The following is a 23,103-nucleotide window of genomic DNA, read 5'->3' as shown; positions in this document are numbered from 1 at the left end:
AAGTATAAAACTGCCCAGTGGAGGGTGCTTGGGGCGAATCAATAGCAAAACTCCTAGCCAAGGGGTGCCTGGATGGCTCAGTGGTTGAGTATCTGCCTTTGGCTCAGGTCATGATCCCAGTGTCCCGGGATCAAGTCCCACATCGGGCTCGTTGCAGGGAGCCTGCTTCTCTCTCTGCCTATCTCTGTGTGTGTGTGTGTGTGTGTGTGTGACTCTCATGAATAAATAAATAAAATCTTAAAAAAAATTAAAAAAAACGAACTCCTAGCTGAAAGCCCAGGAGACCCCAGATTTTTAAGACGCAGACAAAAGATGAAACTGAGCTGGCATTCCATGAAAAACCTCCATGCAAAGCCTGCTGCTCCCCAAGGAAAGGTCAACAGGGCCTCTCTGCCTGCTCCCCTGTCCCCCCTCCCCCCAGTCTTCAGTCTGCTCCAGAGAAAACCCACAGCAACCCAGAGCAGGGAAGAGAGGGATACACTTGTGCTTGCTCTTCGGAGAGGACCAAAGTTAAACCCAAGTGGCCCACAGGACACTGCATGGATGGGAAAGAGAAATAGCAGCTCTTTGCAGTGGTCTGGCCAGTGTGAGGTGATGAATGCAAATGTCCTCTTCTCTGGCTGGTAGACAGGCCAGAGGGGAGCAGAGAGGTGGAGATGGTGCTCTCCCCAGATTCCCCTGCCCGACCTTGCCCTCTGGCCACAGGTTAACTCAGGAGGAGACAAACCACTCAGGCTGATCAGTTCTCCTATTTCAAGATTAGTCTGCAGAAACACCAAGGAACCTATTCCAAATCTTCGTGGGAGTCCAGAATCCTTCACTGCCAAAAACCAGCAAAGGGAAGAAGCTTCCGAAATGCTTAAACCCACTCTCCCCGCCCTCACCAGGAGTTGAACCTGGGGGTTTGCACCAGGAATTACAGAACCCAATGCCTCTCTTGGTAAGAGTAAGAGTAAGAGTAAGAGTAAGAGTAAGTCATCTCAACGAGCCTTTCTTTTTAGGAAATTCAGGCCACACATTCTTGTCAGTAGATTTAACACCTAAACATTGCCCCTTATTAAGTGAAACAATTTCTGAACCTACCAAAGTTCTGAGCACTTGGTTTTTCCACCTAAAGAGAGAGTAACAAGGTGGTAGCAGTGACCCCCTTTCTACTTGCTTTGGCCCGTTTGGCCCACATGGCTAAAAGGAGAGCCTTGCTTTCCACACTTAATGCTTATTCCACCCACAGCACTTGGAAGGTCCTCACTTCACCATGTACATGTCCACTCCTTCTCCTGGTTCAAACCCGTGGGCATGCCTTAGAGCAGCTGCAGAAGCATTACATGCTCTCTGCTTGGCCCCCAAAGGCCTTGTGACCCAGCATGCACCATGCTTTGTGCAGGCCTTGTGCTCACCTTCAATGGAGAAATGGGAGGTGCGAGCTCTGGGGAGTTGATTGTGTTTCTCAAACATGAACAATGTACAATACCCCTGTTAGCATGTTTTTTTTTTTTAATTTTGAACTCCCAAGACCAACCTAAATTATTTTTATTATTGTGTTCATTGCAACAGAAAACGTGTTTTAAACTGGCTTGAACAAGAAAGGGAACTAATCTGGTTCAAACAAATGAGGATTCCTGGGGTATAATGACTTCCAGAATTGTGTAGTATGCCTCTGGCTCAGTGTGTGTGTGTGTGTGTGTGTGTGTGTGTGTGTGTGTGTGACTCAGCTTGATGCCTCTCTCTCAAGCTTGTCCTGGTCCTGCCACAGGATTGGCTACTGGGAGCACTTGGGGGTTACACCCTTTTTTGTTCACAGCTGAGAGACACACACTGTTGCCTGGCTTTAAACCAGTGAGGCCTGAGGAATGTCCTGAGTTGTTCATCTCAGGCCAGGACTTAGATCACTATGGCAAGGGGAGTGGGGTGACCCTTCTTGATTTAGACAGTAAAACCAGTCAGGGCCCACCCCTCGAGCTGGTGTACCAAGGCCACCCAATCAACCTAGCTGCCACCCAAGGTAGATGGGAAGAATATGCATGGTAGGGAATCAACCACACATCCACACAATTATGATGTGTTGGTGTTTGGTGAGTTTGCCCTCAATTTCTTTACCCTTCCCCTGCTCTGCTTTGCAATGCTGGTGTGTGTGTGTGTGTGTGTGTGTGTGTGTGTGTAGAGAGAGAGAGAGGGGCTGGTCCCTACAGGATGCATTTCCCAGTCTCCGATGTCAACCAGCTTCTGCTGGACTCAGCCAATGGGAAACAGGACTGAAGAAATGGAAACCAGGGCAAGGGAGAAACCATAGTATTTATCCCTGTCCCCATCTGCCTTGGGCAGCTTCTTTGGAAATAGATCATCTCCTGCAAAACTCCAGGTGTCCCATTGTCTCAGCTTTTATCTGGTGGCCCCAGCCTGGGCTCAGATACCACTACCACGTTCTGTCCCTCCAGCCTCGAGGTGGGGAGCTTCCTGCTGTTGCCAACATCCAGAGTACACACACGTCCCATTTGGGTCTCCACACATCCACCCCTGTGTGTCACTTCCCGCGTGAAGTTGCCTCTGTTTCAAATATTTAGAGTGGTTTCTATTTTCCTAGCGGAACCCTGCTACGCTCCTAAATATGTACAAACATAAAACCGAGTATAAACTCTATAAGCATAGGGCTCTTATATAACAATAAAAACAATAAACTTCAAAATAACATTAACTCAACATGATAGGCCATAGGGACTGTATTATTCTGCCGAACCAAATTCCTTCTTGAAATGTGAATATAAACCTATCTGCTACGGTGCATGTTCTTCCTCAGTTCAGCAGGCTTATGCCACCACATATTAGACAACATGACCCTATTCTTTCACTGATTTTCTCTGTTTGAAGTTCTGTGAAATTTTCATTCATAGAATATGAACACTGATTGCTGGCTTTCACATCTAAAAACCAATGTAATGATAAGCTCTGAAATCTCACAGCCAAACTCAGTTATAAGATCATCTAGATTTTCCAAAATGTACATTTTCCAAATATATGTGTGTGTGTGTGTGTGTGTGTATATATATATATATATATATACACATTATGTTTTTATTATTAAAACAAAAGCACAGCATCCTAAAATATACAGTGAAAGAAATACTAGCATGGTTTTCACACAGGTACTAGTAGATTAAGAAGGGCCTGGGCCATATTTCACAGCCCCAGAATAACACTATTGTGCTCAGATTATGTGCTAGGAATGCTTTTGATAATCCTAATGACAATCTTTCCTGGCAGGTGTTATAATTTTTATTTTACAGATGAGGACGTTAAGAGACTTGCCTAAAGTCTCACATCTAGAATAAGCCAGAGCTTCACACATTCTAAAACCCAGGCCTCTCCACTCACCTCAGTGGGTGTTTGGATTACAAAGTACATTCATTCATTCAATAAATATTGGTTAGATACTTGCTGAATGTCAGGCACTGGTCTAAACAGTGGGATAGAGTAGTCAACAAAACAGGCAAAAACCTGCCTAGCAGAGCTTGTAGGCTAGAAGAATCAGAAAATAAACAACAGTAATTAGTAAAATATGTGGTCCCTGGATAGTGACAAGTGTCAAAAAGCAGGTAAGGGGCAAAGGAAATGCAGCCAGGGTGGCAGTGGGGGGTGGGTCTTAAAATTTTAGACAGGGTGGCCAGGGAAGGCTTTTAAGCAAAGACCTGAACCAACAATTCATTCAGGTATCTGGAAGGAGCGTATTTCAGACAGAGAAAACAGCCAGCTCAGGGTGAACCACACCTGGGGGCCAGTGTGGCTGCAGCACTGGAAACCTCAGGGGTGTCTGAGGGATAGCGGAGAGTCAGCCAGGTCATTGTGAAGGACACTGGTTTTTACTCTGAGCGAGACACAAAGCCACCAGGGAGTTTCTGAACAGGATTGCTCTGGCTGTTAAATATGAAGAGACTATAGGGCCCCGGATGGAAGATGGGCCAGGAGTTAGAAATAAAGGTGACAGTTGGCAGTAATGGGACCAGGCTGTAGGTAGTTAAGAAGTCATCGAATTCAGGATATACTCAGGATTTGAAATATGACCAGGCATGCCTTAACCCCTCAGCCTTGCTGGCCAGTCAGTTTATAAGAACGAAATTCTGTCAGTCCAGAGAGGCACAAAAAGACCCCAGCACAAGCACAGTCCAGAGCAACGTTGCCCAGTAGAATCTTCTGTGATGATGGAAATGCTCTCCATTCTCCAAAATGGTGACCCCCGGCCCTATGTGGCTCTTGAGCCCTTAAGATGTGGCTAGTGTGACTGAAGGACTAGATTTTTTTTTTTTTTTTACTTACCTTTAATTAATTTAAATTTTACCAACCTGCATTGGACAACACAGCGCTAGAGAACCAGCCTGATAATTGCACACAGGCAGCTCTCTCACCCCTTGTTGGGATTTACTAAGAAGACAATTGCCCGTGCTTGTATTGTGTGTGCTCAGATCTCAACTCCTCAGGCACGAGTCAGAGTGCCTTTGAGAAATGGCTGTGGTGTGAATAAAGTGCTAATTTTATCTCTGAAATGGCCCATTAATAAACAACAAAGTGTTTATAAATATGCAAAACACACAATTAGTCAATTCCACAAAGTCTCTGTGATGGGAACCTTAAAGCATGTCCTAGAGTGAAGGGTGGGGGAATCCAAATAAATTTAGTTTCTCTTTAAACCCTACAAGCAATGAATACTGAATAATTTACTTCTGAGAGTTGTAACACAAAAGCAAGTCATTTATTGGTTCCTCTGAGCATGAGCAGCACATTCTAACTTAATTCATATATGTGGAAACCCATTATAAGAAGTAAACGAGTTACCAATGAGAGCAATGGCAGATGGCAGCTGTTTTGCACTACTTCATGGACCTTGAATTACTCTAATCATCATTTTATTTAAGCCCAGAAGGCCATAAGAAATAAGTTACTGACTCCGCTGAAATATGTCTCCCTTAAACATATAAACTAGAACCTGAAATAGGTACATTATTCAAACAATTTCTTGCAGTGACAGGCACAGCCTCACAAGCCAAAGGCAGCCAAGAAATTCTGCAATACCTCCTAGGATCTGGGGAGATCTCCTTCAGAAGATAATTTAGAAGGGGCCCTTTTTAACAAACAAGATGCTCTGCCTTTTCCAGCAGAGTGAACGCCTTTTCCAGAATTCTTGTTAGCATAGCTGCTAAATTCCCTCTCCCAAGAAAATGATACTGTGTTGGCCCCTATCACCTAAACCAGAAATCTGAGCATTATGTTTTGGGGTTTTTTTTTTCAGCTTTACTGAAATACATAAAAGTTTAAAGTGTACAAAGTGTTGGGGCGCTGGCTGGCTCAGTCAGGTAAGTGACTCCCAATTTCTGCTCCAATCATGATTATAGTGTTGTGAGGTCGAGCACCATGTCAGGCTCCACGTTGGGGATGGAGCCTGCTTAAGATTTTCTCTCTCTCGGGGTGCCTGGACAGCTCAGTGGGTTAAGCATCTCCCTTCAGCTCAGGTCATGATCTTAGGGTCCTGGGATGGAGCCCCACCTCGGGCTCCATGCTCCAAAGGGAGTCTGCTTCTCCCTTTGCCCTCTGCCCCCTCACCTCTGCTCATGCTCTCTGTCTCAAATAAATATATAAAATCTTTAAAATATATATATATATTCTCTCTCCCCCGCCCCTCCTCCTTTCTAAAAAAATTTCCCTAACTTTATTAAGATATAATTGACATATAGCATTGTGTAAATTTAAGGTGTGCAACAACTGTTGATTTGTTACATTTAAATATTGCAATATGATTACCATCCTAGCAGTGAGCTAACACCTCTATCACATCATATAATTATCATTGCTTTTTTGTGGTAAGAACATTTAAGATCTACTCTGTTAGCAACTTTTAAGTATATATTAGCTATATATATTTATTATCAATGTATTAATATACAATCAATAGTATACCTATTAACTATAATCACCATGCTATACATTAGATCCCCAAAACTTGTTAACCTCATAACTGCAAGTAGGTACCCTTTGACCAATATCTCCCCACCCCCTCCCCCAGCTTCTGCTCACTACCAGTCTATTCTGTTTCTCTGAGTTCAGCTGTTTTAGAACACACGTATAAGTGAGATCACACAGTTTTTCTTTCTCTAACTTAACTCATTTAGCATAATTCTGGGCATTACATTTCACCTTTCTCCCTCCCTGATTCCAATCCAGTTGTGTCTCTGGATTAAAAGATCCTCCTAAGTGTCCGTCTTCTAGCTTCTTGCTCCAACCCATTCTTCATGCAGCAGTGTGAAATGTCTCTGTGCCGAGAAAGCTCTCTGGATCATCACAGATCCTCAACACCACTTGTGGGATGAATGAAATAATGAGGTCAGAGAGGCAGGCAGAGTCAAATAATAGAAGTGTTGGAAAAGAGTTTGATTTCGATGCTGAGAGTCATGGGAAGCAAATAGGAAAGCCCCTTCACCTGATTTGGGTATTGTCAGTGTCCTCCAGCCCACAACCACCAGAACACACCTGTGGTAGAGCAAGCTGGGTGGACTGACTCCTTGCAGTGAATTAGAACATACACCATAGGAGGTGTCTGGGGGGATCAGTTGGTTGGGTGTCTCCCTGTGGCTTGGGTCATGGTTCTGGGGTTCTGAGACGAAGCCCCGTGTCTGGCTCCCTGTTCATCAGGGAGTCTGCTTCTCCCTCTCCCTCTGCCTGTCCTCCCTGTTTGTGTTCTCTTTCTCTCTCTCTCTCAAATAAATAAAATCTTTAAAAAATAAAAATAAAAAGAACATACACAGGGGAACTGTGGGGGTGTCACTGCTAAAGAGTATGAGAAATGACAGGATTGGGGTTTGTGTTAGGTGATTATGGAGAAGGCTCAAGACAGTGGGGTTTGCTCTGGATGCAATGTCGTCAGGAAGCAAGGGGTGTTCTGTGACTGGATTTCTTAATAAATCTTGTCTTGGAGGTGGGAGGAATGGAGTGAACCTTAAAAGAATGATGGGCAAAGAAGTGGCCATAACTTGTATCAGCCAGAAGGGAAGGCTGGCTGGTCAGTTCTGTGGTCTGAACATTGTTGATATTGTCTCTGTTCAGACATGATTACACAGTGCGCATATTCTTGTCATCTGTCTGTTGGGGATCTGTGATGCGTTTGTGTTGGACAGAAGAACGCTGCAGGCCAGCTGTGAGTACCAGGCCAGCCCTCACCTGCCAGGGGCTCCTTTTCTCTTTTCCAGTATTACTAAGATACAGAGCAGAAAAGCAGGGTGTCCAGTACAGGGAAGATGCAGTGGTCTAAGCGAGAGATGGTGGGGTGGGGTAACAGCAGTGCAGCTGATAAGAAGTGAGTACATTCAGGATACATGGCCACACTCCAACCATATCACTCCTCAGAAGAACACCGACCCCTCAGGAATCAGTGAGTACTAGCTGATACGTATAGCTTTCTCTAGACTGGTTTCTGGCAAGTTATCCAAATAATATGATATTCCTGACAGCACTCTGTATATTCAGATTTCCTGAAAATTACATCTATAAACCACTGAAATAGCAAAAGCTACTGCAGGATACTATCATTAAGTGGCAGTAACTGCCTTTGTTGTGAATGGTTTTGATTTAATTTGTTAGTAGGGGTTTAGAGATATTTATATGCTTTCTACCCTTTATGATTTTATAGGTCAAAATAGAGGGTGTTTTTGTTTTGTTTGGTCATTCATTTATTCAACAACAGATTTCCAAGAACCAGTGCCAGGCATGTTCTAGAAGCCAGAGTTACAGGAGGGGAAAAAAAATAGATAAAAACCTCTGACCCGGTGGGGCTTGCATTAAAATGGATAGGAGAGACCATAAAGAAATAGAGAAATAAAACATACAGAATATTAAATAGCAACATATGCCAATGGAAAAAAAAGCAAGAGCAGGGAGGGAGATCTAGAATGTCCTAGGAGTTGGGTGATCCTAGGCAGCATCTCTAGGAAAGGCTTCACTGAGAAGGTAGCTTGGAGGAAGGGCCTGATGGAAGTGAAGTGCCCAGCTCAGTGGATGTTCGGAGAGAAGCATGGCAGGCCAAGGGCACAGCCAAGGCTAAGGCTCCAGGGCAGGAGGGTACCAGGGCTTGACGCAGCTCAGGGAGGACAGGGTGGAGAGCAAGGGAAGGACTAGGCATGGAGTAGAGGTCAGAGGAGCCATGAGATGGAGATCAGAGGAGGCCAGGGAGGCAATGTCAAAGATCATGGCTTTCTCTCTGAGTCTTAGGGGGAGCTTCTGAGGGGAATGGGTGACAGTTGAATATTTAAAATATTAGCAAGCACTAAAACACTCTGTTGCTGAGATTAAAAATAGTAAAAATTTGTGTCTTTAAAAAAATTAAAATTAAAAAATTAAAAAAATAATAAAAATATGTGTCTTTTGATTTTTTTATTGTTTTCCTACTGTATAGTTTTCATATTCTCTTTTGTTACTAAGTGTAATATGCTCATGACAAATAATGTAGAAAATACAAACATGATAAATAAGACAATTAAAAACCACTACTTCCTACCATCCAATGATGACCATTGTGACTTTGAGTTTGCCCTATCTTTTTTCTTTTTATATGTAATATATATACATGTGTGCATCTATATGTTCTTTGAACCTTTTTCTCACTTTCTAATCATGACCATGTTCACAATGTCATTAAAAATCCTTTCAGACATTTCCAGTGGCAAAGTATTACATCACATGAATGAACCATGATTTCCTTATCATGCAGTTCACTCCTTTCTCTGCCATGCAGCAGCTCTACTTGCAAAACAATTAAGATTCCAAAAGAATGTTCCCAACCATCTTTGTTCCCTAGTTCAAGACCACACACAGGGGACAGCTTATGCCATCTGAGGAGTCAGACTGGAACAGCTTGTAGCGGTATGTAGTGGTTTCTTCTTCTGTGGGAATATCCTTAGGTTGAATAGTCCTTGGTTGAGGATATTTTGTGGTTGAATTCACTCAGAGGTGATTACTGGTGCTTTGAAAATACAAATCTGGCAGCATTTCAATGCGAACGATGGGCCTGGAGGCCCATCCTTCTTCCCTCTAACCCTGTCCACTCCCCCCATCACACCCTCCCTGCCCCACACCATGTCAGATTTCATCAATCAAGAAAGAAGACAGAAGTGCTGCCCCTGCTGCCTGGCACAGGGACCCCTGATATGACTGTGACGCCACTGACCTACACCAGCCATTTCCCAAGGATGCTGGTGCCCACCTCTACTCTGATATCCTGTCTCACTCCCAAGGCTCACCCAGCCTTACCTCATACCCTCTCTCCCAGCACTGTCAGATCCGCAATCTCAAGACAGTGACTAAACATTGACCACATTGTCAATTATAGTGTAGTAATTAACACAGGGCTCTCCAAAAGTCCTCAGATTCCAGCACTTCCCAATCCAGTGCCCAACAAGACTCATGACCATCTCCCAGCCCAGAAAGGCCAGATCAGAGAACAACTGGGTCTTGAGGTCCATGTCTTCTGGTCAATGAGGCAGAAATAGATAGAGCCTCCTTCTCACCCTATGCCATAATGAGACTGACCCGCACCTTGTCATTTTTGGGTAAATGGGGTATAGCTATGAAGGCTCCAGAGAGTGGATCTCAACTCTATCCACTCAGAGCTTGTTAGATACGCAGAATCTTGGGGCACCCTAATGAATCAGCTGTTAAGTCGGTTAATGAATCAGAACCTGCATTTTAATAAGACGCCTAAGTGATCCCGGTGTACAGTAAAATTTGAGAAGCATTGCTCTGAGTCAGTAGTCCTTAAACTTGAGTGAACGTCACCTGGAGTGCTTGTTAAAATAAGGGCTGCTAAATACTCAGCCACAAAAGAGAATGAAATTTTGATATATGCTAAAATACAACATGGATGGGCCTCAAGAACATGATGCTCGATAACAAGACAGACACAGGAGGAAAAATATCATGTGATTCCATGTATAGGAGGTACCTAGAACAGGCAAATTTATGGAGTCAGAAGATAGAATACAGGTCACCAGGGGCTGTGAGGGGAGAGTGGGGACAAAGGGGACTGTACAGGGTTCTTGCTGAGGATGATGAAATAGTTTTTGGTATAAATCATGGTGATATATGCACAACGTTGCGAATGTGTTTAATGCCACTGAGTTGTGCACTTACAAATGGTCAAAGTGATAAATACTATGTCGATTTCACCACAAGAAAAAAAATAAAACTTATAGAAATGACAGGTTGCTGGGACCTACCCGTAGAGCTTCTGATTTCTGATTCAGCAGGTCTAGACCGAAGTCCGAGAACTTGCATTTCTGACAAGTGCCCAAGTGATGTCGATGTTGCTGATCTGAGAACCATATTCTGAATGGCAAGAATCTGAGCACCGTTTCTCAATCAAAATTAAAGGAAAACTGATGTCCAGATCCCATCCCAAAGAGTCTAATTTGATTGATCTGATTGGGCCTAGGCCTTCTTCAGGTTATCCTACTGGAGAACAATAGATGGGTGGGACTGTCTGGGAACCCCCTCCCCTACCCATGCTTCCTACTGGTGAGGATCTTTCTTCCTGGAAAAGAGGAAGTTTCATGGACGCTTTCTGGGGGCACCTGGATGGCTTAGCTGGTTAAGTATCTGACTCTTGGTTTCAGCTCAGGTCATGAATTCATGGTTATGGGATCGAGCCCCATGTGGGACTCCACACTTAGTGGGGAAGCTGCTTGAGACTCTCTCCCTCTGCCTCTGCCCCTCCCCCTCCTCTCTCTTGCTCTCTCTCTAAAAATAAATAAATAAACCTTTGGTGGGGAGGGGGAAGAAGGAGTTATCTTGGTGGTGGAGGAATTTCTTATACTAGGAAAATTACCTTACCCTGTATTCTCCCAGAAAAAGCCTTCTAACCATGGGACAGATCCTCAAGTTAGAGGGGGACATTCACTCAATTACTGAATGACTAGGGTTGATAGAGAGATTTGAGCTTTGTTACTTTCCCATGTTAGTGTGTGAAATCCTTAATTCTTTTAAGAAACCTTCTTTTAACTAAATGTAGGACCCCCCCCCCCCGACTCACACTTCATTTCCTAACATCTGACAAATCTGTCACAGGTGAACCTACTAGAACAGAATAGGAAAGAGAGAGAAAACCAAGTGCTGCTTTCCTGAGCATTCTTCCTCAACCCAAAACCATCCCATGAATAGCCAGTTTGCTGATTTTTCCCCCAATTCTAAAGAGATCCATAAGATCATAGAATTGACCGTAGCCATGTCCACAGATGGTAATAGGACAATAAAACTCTTGCACATTTGATTCTTCAGTTAAAATTTCCTTTGGCTTTCTGTACTTTATTCACCAAGCTATTTATATTCCTGCAGCTGGTTAAGCACCTACATAGGCACCCTGACCAGGGTGGGCAGAGCCCCTTCCCTGCTACTTCCCTCCCTCCAGCCTGCACCCACCCACCACTATTCCCACCCGAAATTCAGTTCATTCCTTTTTCCCACGACCACTGGAAGGAACAAGGGAGGGGCAGCCTCAAGACCACATGCTCTACCCAACTCTACTATATGGCACTTACAGCATGTTAAAAATAACGCATTGAGGGGCGCCTGGCTGGCTCAGTTGGTTGAGCACTGCCTTAGGCTTAGGTCATGATCCCTGGGTCATGGGATCAAGGGCCTCATTTAGCTCATGGGATCAAGGGCCTCATTTAGCTCCCTGCTCAGTGGGGAGTCTGCCTCTCCCTCTCCCTCTGTGCCCTCTCTCTCTCTCTCTCACTCTCAAATAAATAAATAATAATAAAAATAAAACATTGAACAGGAGTACTAGCAAAGACAAATATTCAGAGATTGGCTAAGGCCTGAACATGAAACATTGACTTTAAGATAGCATTTCTAAAAGACTCTTTGGCAGAAGCCAGCAAAAAGAATTCACTTTCGTTCAAACCTTCTGAAATCTGCTCTCCTTACACCTTTTTCTCTCTACTCCAGATTACCTTCATGTACAGACAGCCAACTCTACCTCTACAAGTCCTTCTGCTCCTTCTTCTGACCTCCCAAGTGAATGATCCTTTCCCAGATTTTCTCAGGAAAAGGATCACATTTGGCAATATCATCTCAAAATTGCTAGGATAACATGCTGATCTAGAAGTCAAACTCAAGTTCAGGACTATAATTAAGAACTCCAAAACCTCAGGAAGACAGACAAAAGTAACCTGCAGAATTAGGGATCTTGTCAGTTATTTACTATCCTGGACTGCTGGATCCATACCAACTAACTCACTTAATTATAAGCCCTCATGTGGGAAAAAATGGTTAAAGGCCACAGGGTGGGAAGGTCAAGGTGGGGGTGGGATTTAAATAAGCCAACTGTGCACAATCCAGATATTTCAGATATTGGTCTTGAGAGGATAAAAAAATAGGAAATGAAATACATATGGCTGTTATTGGAATCTTCCCCTTGAGAGAAGATTGGATGAAACTTCAAAGTTGTAAATAAAATAAATATGTCTCAATAGGAGACCTTAAAACTAGACCTCAGAAATCTTTTCAACAATATTCTGAGATACACCTAACGGCTGAAGCAAAAGGAGATTTGCCCTCTCTTTTGGTAAATAGGCTCACATCTGAAATAGGAAACTTAGTCAGAAAAAATAAATTGGACTGAGAAATTGCCAATTTAGAATATCTCCAACATGTGGCTTAACATTTTCAAAAAGCCCTAGAAAATAAACAAGCTAGGAATGAAAACAAACTTCTGGCTGTCCCAATTAAACAACTGGTCCCTAAAATAAAAACAAAAGCAAAAGCTTTTCTATTCTCTGAGAATTCCAAGAGTCTATGAATGAGGACACCTGTAGATACTGCAAGCAGAAGGGCCATTGGAAAAATTCATGCCATATGTTGGTTAGGAAACAGAAAACAACTGTCTAAAGTCAGCCCAGTGGTGCTGCAACTAGGAGAAAGAACCCAACTAATTCCCTACCCTTCATCTAAACCCACAAGGAGCATGGTTTATGAATATATATATGGACAATTCATCTTTTTTATTGATATAGATATTGATATATTGATATCCATATCACAGAACATCAGATGCCCCAGAGCACTGAAACCACTCCAATAGCGGGAATTCTCAACAACCACAAGCCCCTTTCAACGTTCCCATCCACAACTGCTTCATTGGAGCCATTAGCAGGAGAACATTCCTTTCTTCTCTGTGACACGACTTCTGTAAATTTAATAGGTAGGGAACAAGTTAGCAAGTAGAACTGACAACTAAAATGTACTACAGAGGGATTATTTTTGGAAGGCCCCAAATTATAACTGATATTCATATGAAAAGACCTATACTGTGTATGACTCCAGAAACTACTGAAGAGTCAGCCACAGTCTCAGAATCCCTAAAAGTCGAAGACTGGGCAAAGGCAAGTCAATGCTTTGGAACAGAGTCATAAGAGTCCAGATTGATTCTCCTAAACTTTAACCTAAACTTCCCAATACTCTACTAAAACTCAATGCAAAGAAGATCTTAGACTAATTACAACCAGCCAAATTGAAAAAATGGATTAATTATTCTTTGTAATGGTCCCTGTAATACCTGGTTCATCTGCTTAAAAGCCTAACAGTTGAGCCTATAGATTGGTCTAAGGTCTGGGAGCAGTTAAAACAGGCTTGCTTCCCAGCACTACCTTACTCAAATACCACGCCCTCCTCAGTCCCACCTGAAGGCAAATTCTGCACTGTAATAGATTTTTTTTTTTGTTCAACATTGTTTAGTATCCCTTTGATGAAGTATGTGATATGTATTTCCCTTCACTTCAGAAAAGCAACAATTCTCTTGGATAGTTATGGCCTAGGGATTCACCAAAGCTCCATCCTATTCTTCTCAAATCTTAAAAGATCTTAAGGATATACTGTTTCCTTGTGGGTCCCTTTGGATCCAATATGCAGGTGACTACTTATGTTCCTTGAAGATTCTAAAGCCAACTCTGTACTTCTACTCACAGAGCTACCAAAAACAGGACACAAAGCTGAGAGAGAGAATTTCCAATTCTGAAACAACAGCAACAACAACAATTCATTGTCTAGACCATGACCTATTAACTGCAGGAAAGGCATTATCTGAGGAGAGATTATAAATTATGCAATTGTGTCTGGCATTCACTGGGTATTATGGAGAACGGCCACAAAGTATTTCTGGAATATCAAGCTTCTATATGATTTGACAGAATCAAATATCACACACCCTCTCATGGAACAAAAAAACTAAAAAGGCCTTCAGTGATTTCAAATATCCCTTTGACAGCCATCTAAACTAAATCTCCCAAATTATCATAAGCCTTATCTTTTGTTTGTGCTTGAAAGGTTAGGCCATGCTCTAGGGGTATTAACTCAAAAACATTCTTCACATCAAAGACCCATTGCCTATTATATCTGGCCCTTTGGTCTGGAAGCTAGAGATTTTTCTACTTGCCTCAGAGCAATTGTATACCCTCAGCTAAATTAAATAAAGCACTTCAGATCCTGCACTTGGATTGCCTTTAAACCTGATGGGATTACATGTAGAACAATCCCTATGGCTAATTGAAAATGCCAACATTTTTCTTCTAGCCTATTAATAAAAAAATATTGTTACTTTCTTCCTTCTCATAGTATCATACACTATTCTGACAACTCCACCCAGCAACTTTATTATCCTTACCCTTGAGGGAGAATATTATAATCATGTTTCTGCTATTTAAGAATTGTCCATGTCCAGAACACATATCATAGACATCCCCACACCAAATCCTAACTTAATATTGTTTGGTGATTGGTCTTCTCTTAAAAAGGAAAAGATCTAAACCCATGTTCACAGCAGCATTATTTACAACAGAAAAACGGTGAAAGCAATCCAAGTGTCCAATGGCAGATGAATGGATAAACAAAGTGTGGTATACACATTCAATGAGCTATTATTCAGCTCACGGAAAGAAATTCTAACACATGCTACAACATGGTTGAACTTTGAAGATATTATGCTAAGTGAAATAAGCCAGATGCAAAAGGTCAGAAATGATTCATTTATATGACATTCCTAGAGTAGTCAAATCCATAGAGACGGGAAGAAGAATGGTGGTTTCCAGGGCTGAGGGAAGTAGGGTATGGAGAGTTAGTGTTTAATGGGTACAGAGGTTTCAGGTGGAGAAGATGAGAAAGTTCTAGAGATGCATGGTAGTGATGGGTGCACGATGTAAACATAATGCCACTTAACACAATTTACTGCTTAACAGTACAATTAAGAATGATTGAAATGGTATATTTTATGTTACATATTTTTTACCACAATAAAAAATAAAAAGAGACAATACAAAAAAAAAAAAAAAGAGAGAGACAATACCAGGCAGGCTGGTTATATGAAAGCTATCACAGATTCCCTTGAAAAATCCCTTTAACAGCCACCTTAAAACTATGAGGCATTCCCAATCCCTTATTAAAAGTCAAATCAATGTAGGTAATCAAAAATATAGCTTTTTCAATGGTGTAGCTAAATTCACTTTTATTGCTAAAAACAAAAGGGTAAATATATTCACAGATAGCTGACATGCTTTTGGAGTAGTTAATGATTTTGAAAAGACATGGAAGCAAGGAGATTTCTTAACCTCTTCAAACACTCCTATACAAACAATGGACAACAAATACATAAATTACTGATATCTTAATGCTACCTGAGGAAATTGTTCTTGTAAAAGTAAATAAGATGCTATAGAGATTAGAAGAAATGCTTTAGTAGATCATCATGCTAAACAAGCTGCTCTGATATCATGCTTATGCAAGAATCACCTACAAAAAAATTAATATCCATAGTCATTCAAGAATTCCATAATAGATGCACAACATTTAACTACCAACTCTGAAAACAAACACTGTGGATAACTAGAGAGTAAGATACATGAGGAGATCTGGTGAGGCCAGGATGGCTGAAGGGGAACATCGGATAACCTAAAAGGAATATTTCTAAAATATACCATGAAACAATTCATCACAGCAGGAATGAGCAACTACAATATTAAACAATTCCTGGCTGAGAAATTTTTCTGGAATATCCAATTCATTCCTCATCTGTAACCAACATAATTTGGAGAATACTGTAAAGGTGGGGTATGGACCAGAACTATGTCCAAAGGGATACTCAGACAATCTCCAAATGGATTTTATACAATTGCTACTATAGTTTATCTATGTATAATAACAATAGTATGTCCATTTTGTAGGTGGATTGTATTCCCCTGATACAAACCTAGAATCTACTCTGGCCAAAATACTTTTAGTTTTATGGGACCTACTTGGGACCTTCCTACTTACCCATTCAGGGATAGAGGAATACATTTTACTGGAAGAATTACTTGTAAATTATACAAAGCTTTGCTCTTTTCTCAAAACCTCTGTTGTCCTTATGTCCCAATCCTCTGGGAATATAGAAAGAACATGTGAAATATTAAAACTGAAAGTAGCTAACCACCTTTAGGTCTTATAGTCCTGAGTTCTTGTCCTTTAAGAGCTCAAACACCACCTCTTGGTAAAAGGGTGCCTGGAAAATCCATGCAACTAGGAATATCTTCACCCATACTTGATTTCCATCTTTTACAAGCTAATTATTATAAGGGACTAACTCAATACACTCAGTCCAATCATTCCATAGGCTGCTGTTCCCCCTCCAATGACCTAATCAGTCCCTCTTCGACCTAAAACAGGTCATCTAGGGTACTAGAAAAGACATCAGAGAAAGCTGCCCTTGAATCTCCCTAGAAAAGACCTTATGACGTGCTCTTAACTACTGGTACATCCGTCAAACAACAAGGAATTATCCTTAAATATGTTACTCAATCAAAATGACACCATCTGTCTGATAAAAATCAGAATGTTATATCTACTAAAAAATTGAGATTTCCCCAAAAGAAGGCTTCCAGAAGGAAGCAGTCCATAGAGGTTGGCTTCTAACTCAAGAGATTCAGAACAAGCTGATGACCATATGAAGGGGACAGTTTCTACCCAAGGTGATTAGAACAGGATTTTTCTTAAGATTTTATTTATTTATTCACAAGAGACACAGAGAGAGAAAGGCAGAGACACAGGCAGAGGGAGAAACAGGCTCCATGCAGGAAACCCGAAGCATCACTCGATCCCAGGACTCCAGAATCATGCCCTGAGCCAAAGGCAGACACTCAACCACTCAGCCACCCAGGTGTCCCTAGAACAGGGTTTTTCTATATGCTACACTTTCCTTTATTAGTCTCCCTTTCAATCATACTTTTCCTCATTACTGATTTAACATCACACACTTCTGACTTAGCCTGTCATGCCACCAATACTACTGATACTGATTTTCTTTGTCTAGGCCTTACGGAAGGTAAAATCATCCTACCTCTAGTAATACAGCTCTCTTACCAGTACGGCCAAACCCCAGATAATAGCCATACATGTAATCAATCCTCCTAAAGACAGTTTTTTTCAAGAATATTCTAATCAACAAATAGCTTTTAGACTAATATTTGTTAATGAACATCCAGGACAGGATTGCTACAACTCTATGTAATGACCATGACTCAACCTGATCATATAAACTGGCCCAGCTCCCTTCTTTACCCCCTCTTTTATAACTATTTTTGGTGTTTCCTCAGTATTAGTATTTCAGATCGAATTCCCTAATAGACAAAAATATTCAAAGTCATTACTCTTATAAATAGGCCAAAAATTATGCCAATCTTACTAACGATGGTGATCCCTGTAGACAGTACATCGATGAAGAAAAATGTACTTGTGCTTGGAAAGAGGTAAAATTTTGGATGTAACAGTGATGTGACAGTCATGACAATACCCAGAGACAATACACATATCTCCACTAAGATTTACCACATACTATGATGCTTCTGTGTACTTCCTTGGTTATATTCCCATGCAAAAATCAGGCTCTTAGTAGCTGACCCAGGACTGGAGCAATCACTTAGATCATTCCAAGTGTATGACTCCTTAATATCTTCAATACACTATGTCTTCTTAAAAATATTCCTAAAGAGGGGCACCCGGATAGCTCATCTCTCATGAATAAATAAATGAAATCCTTAAAAAACATATCCTTAAATATATATTATTCCTAAGAATAATATCCTGCCTGGAGGTATTGGTAGGATGCATTCCTTCAAACAACATCAATGTCCTCAATAGAATTTCAAAAATTTGGAACAATCAACAATTTTCTCTATAGTTTAGCTGATGTAGTAATTAATGTAGCCACGCCCTAGGATCATAATAAACAAGTACAAATTCTTTAGTCCAGGTAGTTCTGAATAAGATAATTGTTTTGCACCTGGTCAGTTAGGGGAGAAGGTAAGTCTGCATAACAGCTAACATTTCACATGGTACCTGGGTGAACAGTACAGGGAATGTAAGCTAAAATAAAGGATCACCTGGAAAAAAAAAAAAAAAAAAAAGGACCGCCTGGATATCTAGAATAGATCAAGAGGGTTGCTAGAAAAGATTGATTCTATAACTCTACATGACTCTGTAAAAGATGGGTTAATATACCTGTATCAATATTAAGAACTTTTCAGATTAGATATGAGACAGGGCATCTAGACAGGAATAGAATAAAAGTGGGTTTGCAGGTCTGATATGTGAAGTTGAGAGATTTACCATTTTGTGACTCCTTCTTCCTCTGCAACCTAGACAGGAGGTTTGTCCTGGCAGTGGGAATAAGGGTAAATTCAGGCAAGGAGGTAGGCATGTAGGAGAGACTGAGTCAGAAATCTGAGAGGTATGAAGACAGTATGTATGAGTCACTGAGTGGAAATTGCGGAGTAGCGAAACATAGCCAATGGCCAGGCCTTGCTGAGGCTCCAACCAGATCAATGCTCCTGAGCAGCAGGTCCATCTTCCCAGTGGTGTGGCTGCATTGGGCAGCGCTCAGCTGCCAGAGACCAGTGGTCTGTCCCCCAGCTAGTTCCACCCTCCTTGCAATGAGCAAGAAGCTTTCCCTAATACAGCCTTCAGGTTGATCACAGCCCCAACCCCTCCACTGAAGTGAGTTTTCTTCTCTTTCTACAGCTTCTGGATATTTTAGTAAGAAAAGGCTACTCTGGGGACCATTGGCCAGGTGCTCCCTCAAAACTTCACCTCCAATTTTTAGCTGCAAATTGTTCACGGTTTAATCAGAGTTCTCCAACCAGAACTGACTGGTGAGTATCCCTCTCACAGTGCACAACTCTAGGGTATTGGCCTTTTGGTCGGCCTGTCAGTCCACTTAGCTCAGGTGCCAGCTTCTTTCTGCAGTCTGAAAGCAGGCATCGCCTGGCTCATACTATCAGCAAAGAGACCTAGAGATTCCTTTCTGGCTGCAAATCACAACACTCTTGGTTTCTCTGCTTTCTTTATCTTGAGTTCCCAACTAGAAAGAAAAATAGTTGCAGCCACACGATGTCTTTATACCAAGCACAACAAACTCTGAGGGCACTTCCCTGATTTCTTTTTAATCGTCTATGGACTTCATTGTTTTCACGTCTCAAGAAGCTCTCCAGCTGCCCTGGTATGGATTGTGCAACAAGTTCCTTTAAGGAACAATTTGTAAACTTGCCCCTCATGTAATCTGTTGTCTGAGGCCTGATATTTACCACAGGCCATTTTTTAATAATTTAAATAGAAAATATAACAAGGTTTCCAATAAGGATGTTCAACTGGGCATATCTCTATATCCTTCTGGTGAAGGAAGGGGGGAGAGATTTCTCGGCCTGATTCTGTCACTTGCTAGTTAACTAGTTAGGTAACCATCATTCTGCAAGTCATTCCTTTTCTGAGGCTCTTCCTTCTTTAAAAAAAAAAAAAAAAAGAACAGTCATGCTGAGCTGCCTCCTTCCTCACAGAGGTGTTGCATGGATTAAATATGATAATGAATGTCAAAGTGCTTTGTAAACTGCAAATCTAAGGTGTTATTATTCCCTTGGTGAAAGTAAACATAGGCTGTATATCTTCTCTGCAGGAATATAAAGGTTTGGAGTTTTCATTAAAGGCAAATCCACAGTGTTTATTGAACCCCTTTTGTTTGCATGCATTTGCTAGGCATTTGTATATAAATCATTTCATTTTATCTTCCTAGTAAGCTTGTGGCGCAACTAGTTTAAAACCCACTTCACAGATAAGGAGACTAAGCTTCAAAGAGATGAAGCAATTCACCCACTATCCACAGCCAGTAAGTACTGACAGCAGTTCTGGACTAGCACAGCACCTCTTCTCCACACAACCCTCAAGGATGTGGGCTCCTTCCAGCTCATGACACTCTGCCATCCTAAGTGGCCCCTGGCCTCATCATCTAAGATGGAGTGCAGCATCACCTCCCAAGAAGGAGGGGAGAGGACAGGACAAAGTGGAGAGGCCAACTCTTAAGGAATGGTCACAAGAGGTTCCATATGACACTTTGCCAATCCCTTGGCCAGAATATATTCACACAATTGGTTTGATGACAAGATCCTAATGGAGCATTTGAACAGAGCAATTGGAGAGAGTTTAGTAAAGGGGTCACATTCAAAGGTGTGGGTACAATTAAGAGAAACACACAGGGTGGTGGTGCACACCAGAGCTAGAGACGGTGGAGAAATATCATAACCACAGGCCTGAAGGGACATGGAAGGGATTGTTCCTGGAGCCTAGAGAAGGCTGGAGTTGCAGCTGTAGGAGGGGGCTATCCCAATTGAGCTGTGGCCTTTGGTAGGGGAAAACCAACTTGTTTATATATATATATATATATATATATATATATATATATATATATATATATACTCTGTCTAGCCAAAGGACCAAGAGAGGGGTGTCCTAGCAAGACAGAAAACTTTGAGACAATAACCCATTCAGCCTGCCAAACATCACAAAAACAAAAACCATCTTGTGGCCACACTCCACCCATGCCAGCAAAGGCCACATGAGGAACCTAGACCACCATCCTCAAAAGGATGTAACAAGATGCTCCATCCACTGTCCCTCCCACCATGGTAGTGTCATAAAAGACTGCATGGGGAACAAAACTTCCATTCTCTCTGGAGTGACTCAGAATATCCCTGTATTTGGAGATAGTCTTTAAAGAGCAATTAGGTGAAACAAGATCATTGGGGTGGGCTCTAATCTGCTATGGCTGGTGTCCTTTAAGAACAGGAGACTAGGGATCCCTGGATGGCTCAGCAGTTCAGTGCCTGCCTTCAGCCCAGGGTGTGATCCTGGAGACCTGGGATCAAGTCCCACGTCGGGCTCCCTGCATGGAGCCTGCTTCTCCCTCTGCCTGTGTCTCTGCCTCTCTCTCTCTCTCTCTCTCTGTGTGTGTGTGTGTGTGTGTGTGTGTCTCATGAATAAGTAAATAAAATCTTTTAAAAAAAAGAAGAGGAGGAGGAGACTAGAGGGGTACCTGGATGGCTCAGTTGGTTAAGCATCCTACTCTTGGTTTGGGCTCTGGTTGTGACCTCAGGGTTGTGTGATGGAGCCCTGAGTCAGGCTCCACACTCAGCAGGGAGTGTGCTTGGGATTCTCATGCTCCCTCTCCCTCTGCCCCTCCCCCTGCTCACAGGCTCTTTCTCTTTCTCAAGTAAATAAATAAAATCTAAAAAAAAAAAAAGAGGGACTAGAACATAGATACACAACACAGAATATCATGTGAGGACACAGGGAGGAGGAGATGGCCATGTAAAGCAGAAGAGCGAGGTGCCAGGACGAACCAAACCAGTGACACCTTGATCCTAGATTTCTAGCCTCCAGACCTATGAGAAAATAAATTTCTGATTATGTAAGCCGTGCCCCCAGTCTGTGAACTGTGGTAGTATCAGAGGAGGTTTGGTGGAGAACCAGGAGTTATTATGGCTCATTGGTAACAAGACCACCTCCCTAGTGTGTCAGAGGAGACCACATGGGCAGCCGGAAGGAGGTGCTCCTTCCTCTTCCTTCTCTGCCAGGGAGTTATCAGCAGAGGCCTGGCAGTAACAAAGTGGAACCCCCTTCACCCACCAGAGTGGTGTCAGGGGAGACTGCTAGAACATAAGACTTAAATAAGATCCAGAATCTTACAAAGTAGTACCCAAAATGTCCTGATTTCAGTCCAAAATCACTTATCATACCTGAAACCAGGAAGACCTCAAATGTCCTCATACCAACATTGGAAGGTATGGATCAGCTAGAGTAGTTCAGCTACAGTGAATAGAAACCTGAACACAGAAGGAATCAACCTTTCAGGAGAATTTATTGGCTCACATTACTGAAAGCTCCAGAAGTAATGCAGGCTTCAGCAAACGTTGATCCTATGGCTCAGGGATGTCCCAAGAACCCAGGCTCTGTCATCCACCATGTAGTTTCTTCTCAGGGCTGGCTGGCCTTGGGCTTGTGGGATGGCTGCCAGTAGCAAACAGGGCAACCGGCTTCCTCGCTCATTCCCACAGGGAGAGCATCTTTCCCCAACCATAAGGACAACTTCTTTCCCCCTTTAGATCACCTGCTCACCTGTTCAACTACTCTCACCTCAGGAATATCTTACAAGGATTGCTTGAGGTCAGTTAAACCCCAGAGATGAGGGTGAAGTGTAATCTCACCTAAAACACTATGAGGAATCATGACGGAGGGGAGTTTCTCAAAAGAAACTCTTACTGGGGTTCAGAGAATTTAGGAAAGTTGCTCAGAGTTAAAGTTACTGAAATGGAGGAGCTGAGGTTCAGACTCAGTTTTCTGTTTCTGAAACTTCATGGCAATGGAGGACAAATGCCTGGCACTACTTCAGACCCTGGTACGATGCTTAACATACCACAGCCGCTTAATAGATATGTGTTAAGTAAAAGAATAAAATACCACTTTCTTGGCAAACATCATCAGGGCAGAGACACCTACTCTTCTTCCAATTCTCACATGCTACCATAGACACTTTGGCCTCCCAGTTAGCCGCATTCAGGTGACCAGTAACAGCCAAAGTGCTACAACTGGAGTTAATGTGAATCACTACCAGACTGAAGCATAGAGGAACTGGTGTGAAGTCCCCTGGTGCTCCCTTTTCCTTCTGTGGTGACTAAAGTAGCCACATGTTCTAGATGGTGTGGCTACAGGATGGTCAGCCTG

The 23,103-nt window shown here is 42.2% G+C and overlaps 1 long non-coding RNA gene across 1 annotated transcript; it reads left to right on the top strand.

Moving 5' to 3' along the window:
• Window positions 1-8,805: 8,805 nt before the first annotated feature.
• On the top strand, window positions 8,806-19,690 carry LOC144297259 (uncharacterized). The gene is made up of 3 exons (XR_013364330.1): window positions 8,806-8,898; window positions 19,075-19,205; window positions 19,408-19,690. It is a non-coding gene; the product is annotated as an uncharacterized LOC144297259 (long non-coding RNA).
• The last annotated feature ends 3,413 nt before the right edge of the window (window positions 19,691-23,103 follow it).

The sequence above is a fragment of the Canis aureus genome, chromosome 2 (assembly GCF_053574225.1).
Source record: "Canis aureus isolate CA01 chromosome 2, VMU_Caureus_v.1.0, whole genome shotgun sequence".
NCBI lineage: Eukaryota > Metazoa > Chordata > Mammalia > Carnivora > Canidae > Canis > Canis aureus.
Note: the sequence above shows the minus strand (reverse complement) of the source record. Positions and strands in the feature narration are given on the sequence as shown.